We start from the raw sequence: 12,543 nt of genomic DNA on the forward strand, positions 1-12,543 counted from the left end.
TAATTACATAAATTTTCTGAAAATGAAAAGAACATTTGACCTGTGGCTTTTACTAAATTTATTCCCAAGACCTCCCCCACCTCTCAATAAAGCAAATGATCCAGTTCTAACCAAAATAATTGACATGCAGTTTACACACACAATGCTTGACTCACATTCTACCATACTAGCACTTGATATAAAATATATTTGTTTTTACATAATGACTACTCAGTGAAAAAGCCCTCTTTTATTACCTTCTTTGATGTTTTGTTGGCTTGCATCCTAAAGTTCTCTTTACAACACCTGCAAAAACAATATACCAACTATGAAGCCATCTGGAAGAGAGTGAAGAAAATACACTATTTTTTTAAAAACCTCTCCCCTAAGTAACTGGCACTCTAAGATGGCAGGTTAGCATAAAAATATTAAAAGGGGGGCAGCCCCGGTGGCGCAGCAGTTTAGCGCCGCCTGCAGCCCAGGGTGTGATCCTGGAGACCCGGGTTCGAGTCCCATATCAGGCTCCCTGCATGGAGCCTGCTTCTCCCTCTGCCTGTGTCTCTGCCTCTCTCTCTCTCTCATGAATAAATAAATAAAATCTTTAAAAATATATTAACAAAGCCATTTTGATAAAGAAAGATTTGCCTAGAAATTATTAAAACAAATTATTAGCATAATAACATTATTATCGGACACACCGAGTCACATATTGATCCACAGCTGGAACAGGCTAAGTAAGCACCCACTTCTGTACATATTTGAAACATAGAGTAGGGCTCATTTAAGCCTACAGAACACCATGCTCATCGATAAAAAATATGGATTTTTAACAACTGACCCATGCTGCAAACCACAGATTTGTCGGAAAAATTCAAGAAAGTATTGGTCTCAAGATTTTACCCAAATCATCCACTTGTTTTGTGAAAATTAATAAAAATTGAAACCCACCACCCAGAATCTGTTACTGATAACCCCAGAGTATAGTTATTCAGCTTATTTTGTATCAATAACAAGACAAAGACATATGGTCATTAAGGATAAGAGTACCCTGTTTTGAATGTCAAATGTGAAAATTACTCTTTGATATTGACCTTACTAGCTCCTTGACTTTTCTAAAACTCAGTTATTCATTTGAAAATTAAGAATCATTGTAGCAAATTATTTCAAGATTACATAAGAATTAAATTAATTCACACTATTATTGTGCCTATTTTAAATAGAAGTACTCAATGCATACTAGCCATGTTATCTTCATTTTTTAATGTCATTCCGAAAATGGTGAATAAAATTCTCCTTTGTCCTTCATTCATATCCTCCCTTAAAAACTGTGTAATCAAATTTAGAAATACTCTAAAATTTAGAAAGTAATCAATAATCACTTTTATGTAAAATAAAATGAGCAAACAATAAAAGATTTACTTATTTCTCCTGAATTATTGTGATAATCTCAGGACATGAAGATAGTTGTTCTGGACCTGGCTCCACCACTGAATGCCCTCATCCTTGGGCAATTTGCCTAAATTTCCTCAGTTTCAGTTTTTTTAATGGAAAAAATAATGCAGTTTTTGCTCTCTTCACATAACACACATTAGAATCTAAAATCTATGGGAAGAATCCATATCAATTTAGACTTATTTAGTGTTCCAAAACTTTTATCTAGTAATATCATTTCTAAAATTTTTTCCTAAGGGATGACTAAATTAAAAAGAAAAAACATGAAGGCACAATCTATTTTTTTAAAAAAAGGTAAGATGGACTTCATCAAAATTTAAAACTTGTGCTCTGAAGAAGATACTTAAGAGAATTTAAAGACAAGCTACAGACTCTGATAAAGCACTTGTATTTAAAATATACAAAGAACTTTAACAACTGAACAATAAGAAAACAACCCAATTTAAAAATGGACACAAAACCTGAATGGATACATCAAAGAAGATACATAGATGGCAAATAAGCACATTAAAATATTCTCAGCATCATATGTGATATTAAAACAATAGATTGAAAAAAAACCAATAAGATGCTGTAACACACCTATTAGAATGGGCTAAAATGCAAACATGAACAACACCAAATGGGGCTGAGATATGGAACAATGGAGATTCTCATTAATTGTGAGAGGTATTGCAAATGGTATGGATGGTTTAGAAGACAAAACTAAATAGTACTATCTTACAGTCCGGACATCACACTCCATGATGTTTAGATAACCAAATGAATTGAACATTGATGTCCACACAAAAACGTTGTACACTAATGTTTATAGCAGCTTTACTCACAATTGTCAAAGCTTGGAAGCAACTAAGTGCCCTTCAGTAGGTGAATGGATAAACTATGGTATATCTATACAAAAAACATTATTCAGTAATATAAGGAAATGAATAGAAGAAAAAAGAATAGAAGAAATTTAAACACACAGCTAAGTGAAGGAACCCAGTCTGAGAAAAATGCATGCTGTAGGATTTGAACTATATGTTTCAGAAAAGGCAAAACTCTCCAGACAGTGAAAAGATAAGAGCTTGCCAGAGTTTTAGGAAATAGAAGGAAAGATGAATAAGTTGAGCACACAGCATACTTAGATCAGTAAACTGTTCTGTAAAATACTGTAATGAATTTTTCAAAACCCACACAACTGTACAACATGAAATAAACCCCAATATAAACTACGAACATCATTTTGTAATAATATATCAACATTGGTTATTTTTTTTTACAAACGTAGGAAACTAATGCAAGATGATAGTAATGGGGGAAGTGGGAGGAGACAGGGTTTATTGGAAACAACACTTCCTGCTCAATTTTTCTATAAAGCTAAAACTACTCTAAAAAAATAAATTTACTAAAAAAATAAAAAATAAAAATAAAAAAATAAATAAATTTACTAAATTTTAAAAAGAGGACATGTATTAAAATATAGTTAAGGTGTCTTTTCAAAGTATCAATCAATTGCAAATAGCAAAATGTCCTATTAATTTTCCAAATTTATTTTTGTTATATAAATGTAATTGCACATTTGGTTTCCATGAAAATCAAATTCATAAATATTAAATTACTCTCTAAGTAAATGTTTAAAATACAATTAGAAGATAAAATATTGAACTGTTTTTTAATCAACTATAAGAACAAAAAAGACATGTACATTGTCTGGAAGCAATATAAAAATTAAACCAGTTGTATTAAGGTTGTAAAATTTTATATTATAAAAATCTTAATAAACATAAATTCATGTTTTAAGGAGAATTTTCTTCTAAAATTCTATTTTTAAGTAATTATAGACCAGAGATCTGCAAAAAGAGTTCACAGCCCTTCCCAGATTTTCTCAAGGGTGAAATCTTATGTAATATTAATATAACATCAAAAGCAGAAAATTGATATTGACACAATATTGTCAACTAAATTACAGATATAACTTACTTTTTACTATTTTTGAGATGCACTTTTTATGCGTGCATGCATAGCTCTATGCAATTTTATGTCATGAATAGATCCATCTATATTACCATAATCAAGATATAGAACTGCTCCAACATCACAGAGGGACTTGTACTACTGCTACATATTAACACACCCTGTTCCTTCACTTTTGCCTTGTTTTCTGGCAAGTACTAATCTTTTCTCCAACTCTATAGATTTTCCTGAATGTGATAGAGATATCATTATACAATATGAAACCTTTTGAGACAGACTTTTTCATTAGGCATGTTTTAGAAATCCATAAGGTTTTTATATGTATCGATACTTAATTCTTCTTATTGCTGAGTAGTATTCCATTGTATAGATATTCTAGAATTTATTTTTTCACCTCTCAAAGGACATTGATGTTGTTTACAGATTTTGTTATTACAAACAAAGCTGCTTTAAACAATCACGTACAAATTTTTGTGTGATAATCACATGGTATGAACAATCATGTCCGTTTTAATGTTTGTATCCTCAAAAAATTAAAAATAGAGTTACTGTAGATTCAGCAATACTACTTCTGGATATACATTCAAAGAAATCAAGATCTCAAAGTGATATCTGCACTCAAGTTTATTGCATGTTTTTCATAGCAATAGCAATCACGATATCTCATCGTGATTGTATCTTGCGTTTTCCTGATGATTAGGAAAATGTGATGATGATCAGCATCACTATGCTAAGCACCTTTTCATGTAACTGCTGGCCATTTGTATGTCTTCTTTTAAGAAATACGTATTCAGGTACTTCACTCATTTTTTCAGTTACATTTTTTTCCCTTTTGGTTATTGAGTTGTATCAATTCTTTCAATATTTTGGATATTAACACTTTATCAGATATATGGTTTGCAAATATTTTCCAATTCCATAAGTTTATTTTGTTTATGGTTTCTTCTGATGCACAGAGGATTTTTTAGTTCAATATGGTTCAAAAATTTTTATAGATTCAGGTCTTATATTTAAGTCTTCAATACATCTTGAGGTTATTGTTGTATATTTGCAACGTAAGTGTCCAGTTTCATTGCTTTCCATTTGAAAGTTAGATATCTAGTTTTCACAACACCATTTATTGAAGGGACTATTTTTTTCCACATTGTATATTCTTGGCTTTGTTAAAAATTAATTGACCATATATGCATGGATTTATGAATTCTCTACTCTGTTCTATTGATCTATGTGACTTTCTACATCAATAACATATGGTTTTCATTATGATAGCTTTATAATATAGTTTGATATCAGGAAGTGTGATGCCTCCTGCTGTGTTCCTAGGTTTCTTAAGTGTTCTTAAGTTTCTTAAAATGACTTTATCTTGTTCTTCCAATCCACGAACACAGAATATCTTTCCATTCCGATGTCTTCTTCAATTTCTTTCATCAATGTTCTCTAGTTTTCAGTATATAGATATCTCACCTCCTTGGTTAAATTTGTTCTTAAGTTATTATATTTGATGCTATTATAAATGATATTGTTTACTTCATTTCTTTTTCAGATAGTTCATTGATAATGTATAGAAATCCAATTGGTTTCTATATGCTAATTTTGTATCCTGGAACTTTAATGAATTTACTAGCTCTAATGAGTTCTTTTGTGGAATTTTTAGAGTTTTCTCTATAGATCATATCATCTGAAAATAGACAATTTTACTTCTTCCTTTACAGTTTGCATTTTTTTCTTTTTCTTCCCTACTTGTTCTGGATAGCATTTTTTACATTGAATACAGGTGGTAACAATGGGAATCCTTGTTTTGTTTCCAATTGTAGAGGGAAAACTTTCAGCTTTTCACCACTGAATATACTAGCTGTTGAGTTTTTCACCTATGTGAGTTTTATTATGTTGAGGTACATTCCTTCTAAACCTAACTTTTTAAACATTTTTATGATAAAGAGTATTAAATTTTGCCAGTTTTTTGCATATCCTGAGATCATCATTTGATTTTCCTCTTTTTAATAGTCAAAAGATTTTATTCTAGTAGCTATAATTACAGTAGTTTTTTGTTGAAATGAAAACTGAAAACAAGTATAAAAATCAGTTGATTACTAATTGTGTATTGAAAGCAATAAGAGGTTCCACCATGCCAAATAAACCAGCCCTGAAGATTTCCCCAAGATAAACTTTAACAGCTCAACTTCTCCTATGTTTATCAAAATACAAAAGAAAAATGTAGAGGTTATCATTTTGATGGTGATCCTGACCCTTGCAGGCTGAGGGAGTGAAAGCACATGTAGATGGGGGCACCTAGGTATTCAAGGACTGAGGTTCTAGGATGACTGGCCCACCCATCCTTCTGCTGGTGAGACCCCAGGCAGCCCAGAGCAAACCAGAGTGCCCATGCTGACCCAGGGAAGACCAGGTCCCTCTGAGGGGTCCATGAATGGTAGCTTCAGCCCCATAGCCAGTGGCTGTATAAGCAGAAGTACAAGCACAAATGCTAGGGGATGTGGAATGATCCAAGCAGGGTGAATCACAGGGACATTACTGTGACCATGCAGAATGTATCATGGCTGATTCCACCTGGCCTCACATTCCTGAGGGGAAAATGTCCACTGGTGGACCAGACTCAGGCCACTACTGCAGAACCTATACTAGGCACTTTTCGCCGTTCTGTGTGTTCTTCTTATTTTGTATTTTTAACTGTTTTAAAAATGTATTGAGTTCAGGCTAAAAACAAACCACTCAAATGGATCTCAAAACAGATCTAATGCCCAGAGAAGGAGCGCCAGGTTGGTCCACATAGCAACTTCTGGAGGCTCTGTGTGACTAAAACCCTTACTCACTATTGAAGAGTGGATTGACTCTCTTGTTACAATTTAAAAACAAAACAAAACAAAACAATACAAAAACTTTCGTAATACTGCAAAGAAGTACCAGAAACTGCATTATTGGGAACACAAAATATTTACATTAAATTAAACCCCTGGATGCAAGCTGAGTCTGCACATTTATGGCATGGTGAAGTACACTGTGACCAACCAAGGAGACAGTTTCTGGCACTCACACCACGGGCAGATAAAGCAAAGTGAAAGGAGAGATTGTGAGGGGGCTGGGGAGCAGAGCTCACTTCTGGTTCTGAAGCTAAGTGGACAGCCAGTCCAGTCCTTCATTGAACCCATTCCCACTGGTTGCACATGTCTCATGAATCCACCAGTTCCTACAGTACAGGGAATGCAGACCCAGTTTGTCCATAATCTTGGCTGCATTCATGGAATTGGGGAGGTCCTGCTTGGTTGCAAACACCTTGGTTGCAAGTTCATCCTTCACCAGCATCTTCATGAGCTACTTATAGTCCTCTTTCACGTCATCTTTCTTATTGTCAACCACAGAGAGGACACCTTATGCATTCTGGCAGTAGTGGCACCAGAGGCCAGATCTTGTCTTGGCCTTCCACATCCCACACAGTGAAGCTGATATTCTTATACTCCATTATTTCCACATTAAAGCCTGTGGTGAGGATAGTGGTCATGATCTCATCCAGCTTTAGCTGTATAGGATGGTGGTCTTGCGGGCAACATCCAAGTATACCATGAGAATGTACATTCTTTTTGCCAAAAAGATCCCTGAAGAGGTTCATAAAGATATTCCTCGCGCTGTAGACTGATGAAAGAAACACTGACCACAGAAATCATTGGCAGCCACAGGCAGGCTGCTGCTCAGAGACTGACATTGGTTTTACTCCCACCGATCATGTGACTATTCTTTATTCTGTTAATATGGCAAATCATGTTTACGGATTTGCATGTATTAAGCCATCCTTGCATCCAAGAAATAAATTGCCTTTGATCAAGATGTATGATCCTTTTAGTACACTATTGCATTTGTATTATTGTTTGGTTGAGGATTTTTAAATGCATGTTTATAAGGAATACTGATGTATCCTTTTCTTATAGTGTCTTTATCTTGATTTGATATGAGGATAATATTGGCCTTGTCTTTTTTAAAATTTTTTTATTGGAGTTCAATTTGCCAACATATAGCATAACACCCAGTGCTCATCCCACCAAGTGCTCCCCTCAGTGCCCATCACCCAGTCACCCCAACCCCCGCCCACCTCCCCTTCCACTACCTCTTGTTCATTTCCAAGAGTTAGGTGTCTCTCATGTTTTGTCACCGTCACTGATATTTTCACTCATTTTCTCTCCTTTCCCCTTTATTCCCTTTCACTAATTTTTGTATTCCCCAAATGAATGAGACCTATAATGTTTGACCTCCTAAATTGACTTACTTCACTCAGCATAATAACCTCCAGGTATACCCACATTGAAGCAAATGGTGGGTATTTGTCGTTTATACTGGCTGAGTAATATTCCATTGTATACATAGACCACATCTTCTTTATCCATTCATCTTTCGATGGACACCGAGGCTCCTTCCACAGTTTGGCTATTGTGGACATTGCTGCTATAAACATCGGGGTGCAGGTGTCCCGGTGTTTCACTGCATCTGTATCTTTGGGGTAAATCCCCAGCAGTGCAATTGCTGGGTCGTAGGGCAAATCTATTTTTAACTCTTTGAGGAACCTCCACACAGTTTTCCAGAGTGGCTGCACCAGTTCACATTCCCACCAACAGTGTAAGAGGGTTCCCTTTTTTCCACATCCTCTCCAACATTTGTTGTTTCCTGCCTTGTTAATTTTCCCCATTCTCACTGGTGTGAGGTGGTATCTCACTGTGGTTTTGGTTTGTATTTCCCTGATGGCAAGTGATGCGGAGCATTTTCTCATGTGCATGTTGGCCATGTCTATGTCTTCCTCTGTGAGATTTCTCTTCATGTCTTTTGCCCATTTCATTATTGGATTGTTTGTTCCTTTGCTGTTGAGTTAAATAAGTTCTTTATAGATCTTGGATACTAGTCCTTTATCTGATCTGTCATTTGCAAATATCTTCTCCCATTCTGTAGGTTGTCTTTTAGTTTTGGTGACTCTTTCTTTTGCTGTGCAGAAGCTTTTTATCTAGGTTAAGTCCCAGTATTTCATTTTTGCTTTTGTTTCTCTTGCCTTCATGAATGTATCTTGCAAGAAGTTGCTGTGGCCAAGTTCAAAAAGGGTGTTGCCTGTGTTCTCCTCTAGGATTTTGATGGATTCTTGTCTCACATTTAGATCTTTCATCCATTTTGAATTTATCTTTGTGTATGGTGAAAGAGAGTGGTCTAGTTTCATTCTTCTGCATGTGGGTGTCCAATTTTCCCAGCAACATTTATTGAAGAGACTGTCCTTTTTCCAGGGGATAGTCTTTCCTGCTTTGTCGAATATTAGTTGATCGTAAAGTTGAGAGTCCACTTCTGGGTTCTCTATTCTGTTCCATTGATCTATGTGTCTGTTTTTGTGCCAGTACCACACTGTCTTGATGACCACAGCTTTGTAGTACAACCTGAAATCCGACATTGTGATGCCCCCAGCTATGTTTTTCTTTTTTAATATTCTGCTGGCTATACACGATCTTTTCTGATTCCACACAAATCTTAAGATGATTTGTTCCAACATTCTGAAGAAAGTCCATGGTGTTTTGGCAGGGATTGCATTGAATGTGTAAATTGCCCTGGGTAAAAATTGACATTTTCACAATATTAATTCTACCAATCCATGAGCATGGAATATTTTTCCATCTCTTTGTGTCTTCCTCAATTTCTTTCAGAAGTGTTCTGTAGTTTTGAGGGTATAGATCCTTTACCTCTTTGGTTAGGTTTATTCCTAGGTATCTTATGCTTTTGGGTGCAATTGTAAATGGGATTGACTCCTTAATTTCTCTTTCTTCAGTCTCATTGTTAGTGTATAGAAATGCCACTGATTTCTGAACATTGATTTTGTATCCTGCCACACTGCCGAATTGCTGTATGAGTTCTAGCAATCTTGGGATGGACTCTTTTGGGTTTTCTATGTAGAGTATCATGTCATCAGCGAAGAGGGAGAGTTTGACTTCTTCTTTGCCAATTTGAATGCCTTTAATGTCTTTTTGTTGTCTGATTGCTGAGGCTAGGACTTCCAGTACTATGTTGAATAGCAGTGGTGAGAGTGGACATCCCTGTCTTGTTCCTGATCTTAGGGGAAAGGCTCCCAGTGTTTCCCCATTGAAAATGATATTTGCTGTGGGTTTTTCATAGATGGCTTTTAAGATGCTAAGGAATGTTCCCTCTATCCCTACACTCTGAAGAGTTTTGATCAGGAATGGATGCTGTATTTTGTCAAATGCTTTCTCTGCATCTATTGAGAGGATCATATAGTTCTTGTTTTTTCTCTTGCTGATATGATGAATCACATTGATTGCTTTACAAGTGTTGGACCAGCCTTGCATCCCAGGGATAAATCCCACTTGGTCATGGTGAATAATCTTCTTAATGTGTTGTTGGATCCTATTGGCTAGTATCTTGTTGAGAATTTTTGCATCCATGTTCATCAGGGATATTGGTCTATAATTCTCCTTTTTGGTGGGGTCTTTGTCAGGTTTTAGAATTAAGGTGATGCTGTTGGCCTTGTCTTAAATGTTTGTTAGAATTTGCTAGTAAGACATCAAGCCCCTGATCTTTAATTTTTAGGGAGGTTTGGATTCAATCTCCTTACTCATGATTAATATGTTTAGACATCCTTTTTCTTCATGTCAGTATTGGTTTTATATTTCTGGAAATTTATTCATTTCTTCTCAATTGCTTAGTTTGTTGACATAAATGTTCGTAATTCTCAATCTTTTGTATTTTGTATCTTGTGGTATCATATGGGACATTATAACTGCTGTAGTACATGTCCCCTTTTATTTGTAATTTTGAGTCTACTTTTGTCTTTAGCCTAAAGGTTTTTCAACTTTATTTAAAAAAAAAACCCCTTTAGTTCCAATTCATCATTTCTACCATTTTCTACTATCTTTTTCATTTATTTTTGTTCTGATTTTTACAATTTCTTTCTGTTAACTTCAGATTGCATTTGTTCTTTTCTAATTCTTTGACATATGAATTTAGTTGAAATTCTTATGTGTTCTTAATGTAGATATTTTATTGCAATAAACTTCCTTCTTAGAACTCTTGTTGCATACCTTAAAATTTTAGTAGACTATGTTCTTATTTTCACTTAGTTCAAATTTTTAGCATTTCATTTTTGGTTTCTTTCACCCACTTGTTGTTTAGAAGTATTTGTATTTTAATTTCTACATTTTTATAACTTTTCTATTTTTTTCTCCTGTTATTTTCTAGTTTCATACTATTCTGATCAGAAAGACATTTGAAATGATGTCAGTCTTAAATTTGTTAAGATTTGCTTTATAGTAATTCAATTGGAGAGGACAAACATTATATGGTCTCATTCATTTGGGGAATATAAAAAATAGTGAAAGGGAATAAAGGGGAAAGGAGAGAAAATGAGTGAAAATATCAGTGAGGATGACAAAACATGAGAGACTCCTAACTCTGGGAAACGAACAAGGGGTAATGGAAAGGGAGGTGGGCAGGGGGTTGGGGTGACTGGGTGATGGGCACTGAGGGGGGCACTTGACAGGATGAGCACTGGGCAACATGCTATATGTTGGCAAACTAAACTCCAATAAAAAATAAAAATAAAAACTAAAAAAATAAAGATTTGCTTTCTGACTGACCTAATATATGATCTATCCCGGAGAATGTTTCATGTGTGCTTAAAATGAATATGTATTCTGTTGCTGTTGACTGTAATGTTCTGTATTTGTCTATTAGGTTCATTTGGTCTATAGTTTTGTTTGAATTTGTTGTTTCCTTATTGATTTTCTGTCTGGATGATCTATCCAACAGAAAATAAGGTATTGAAATCCTCTACTGTTATTATATTGTTAACTACTTCTTTTATTTCTGTTACATATTTGTGAGCGTGATATTGGGTGTATATATATTTACAATTTTATATCCTTTTGATGAATTGATTCCATTATTTTATAGTGACTTTTTTGTTCGACAGTTTTTGATTTAACATTTTGTCAGATTTAAATAGCACCACTTTTGCTCTCTTATGGTTACCATTAGCATGGAATAATTCTTTTTCATCCCTTCACTTTCAGCCTGTGTGCCCTAAGAAAATTGTCTTGTAGGTAGCATATGGATAGCTTTTTTTTAAAATCCAGTCGTTTCTTTTGATTTAAGAAGTAGTCTATTTACACTTAAAGTAATTATTGATAGGTAAGGATATATTGCCATTTTATTTTTCTCTGACTGTTCTGTAGTTCTTTTTCTTCCTTTCTTCTACTCTTGGCTCTTGCTGATTTTCTTTGTAATTAGATGATTTTTGTACCAGTAATCTTAAGTCCCTTGTTTGTATTTTTTATGTTTTGCTACATATTTTATATTAGTAAATATATTATTTTATATTAGTAAGCCACATAAGACCTCATACAGGTATAATGGTCTAATTTAAGCTGGTGACAAATGAACTTTAACCACATACAAAAACTCTGCACTTTACTCCTCCCAGTGTATTTTGTTAAGTGATGTCACAATTTACATCTTTAATATATGGTGTATCCATTAACACATTAATGTACCTATAGCTATTTTTATGCTTTTGTCCTTTAGCTTTTATACCAGAGTAAAAAAGTGATTTACATACCATCATTATATTACCATATTCTGAATTTGACTGTATTCTTACCTGTACGGTGAGTTTTTTTTACTTTCCTATGTTTTCAGATTGCTAGTTTTGTTTCAACCTAGAGAACCACCTTTAGCATTTCTTGTAATGCAGATCTAGTGGTGATAAAATCCTCAGCTTTTGTTTGTAAAAGCCTTTATCTTACCTTCATTTAAGAAGAATAACTTTCCTGAGTAAAGTATTCTTGGTGTACAGATAATTATTTTTTAAAGCACTCTGATACTTCACCCATGCTCCATTTGCCTGAAAGCTTAATGCAGAGAAATACACTTGTAGCTTTGTAGTGGTTCCCTTATATATGACTATTTCCATTTTCTTTTGCAATTTAAAAAATTGTCTTTGATTTTATATAGTTTTATTATAGTATGTCTTGAAAAAGATCTTTTAAGGATAACTTTATTTGGGGAATTTTGAGCTTCATGAACTTAAATGTCCAAATTTAACCATATTTGGGAAATTCTCAGTCATGATTTCTTAAGTAAGTTTTGTGCCTTTTCTCCCTCTCTTCT

The 12,543-nt window shown here is 34.3% G+C and overlaps 1 pseudogene; it reads right to left on the bottom strand.

The window, feature by feature from the left end:
• Positions 1-6,495: 6,495 nt before the first annotated feature.
• LOC129493576 (ADP-ribosylation factor 1-like) lies at positions 6,496-7,160 on the bottom strand (annotated as a pseudogene).
• Positions 7,161-12,543: the final 5,383 nt, after the last annotated feature.

The sequence above is a fragment of the Nyctereutes procyonoides genome, unplaced genomic scaffold, assembly GCF_905146905.1.
Source record: "Nyctereutes procyonoides isolate TBG_1078 unplaced genomic scaffold, NYPRO_anot_genome, whole genome shotgun sequence".
In the NCBI taxonomy this organism is placed as follows: Eukaryota; Metazoa; Chordata; class Mammalia; order Carnivora; family Canidae; genus Nyctereutes; species Nyctereutes procyonoides.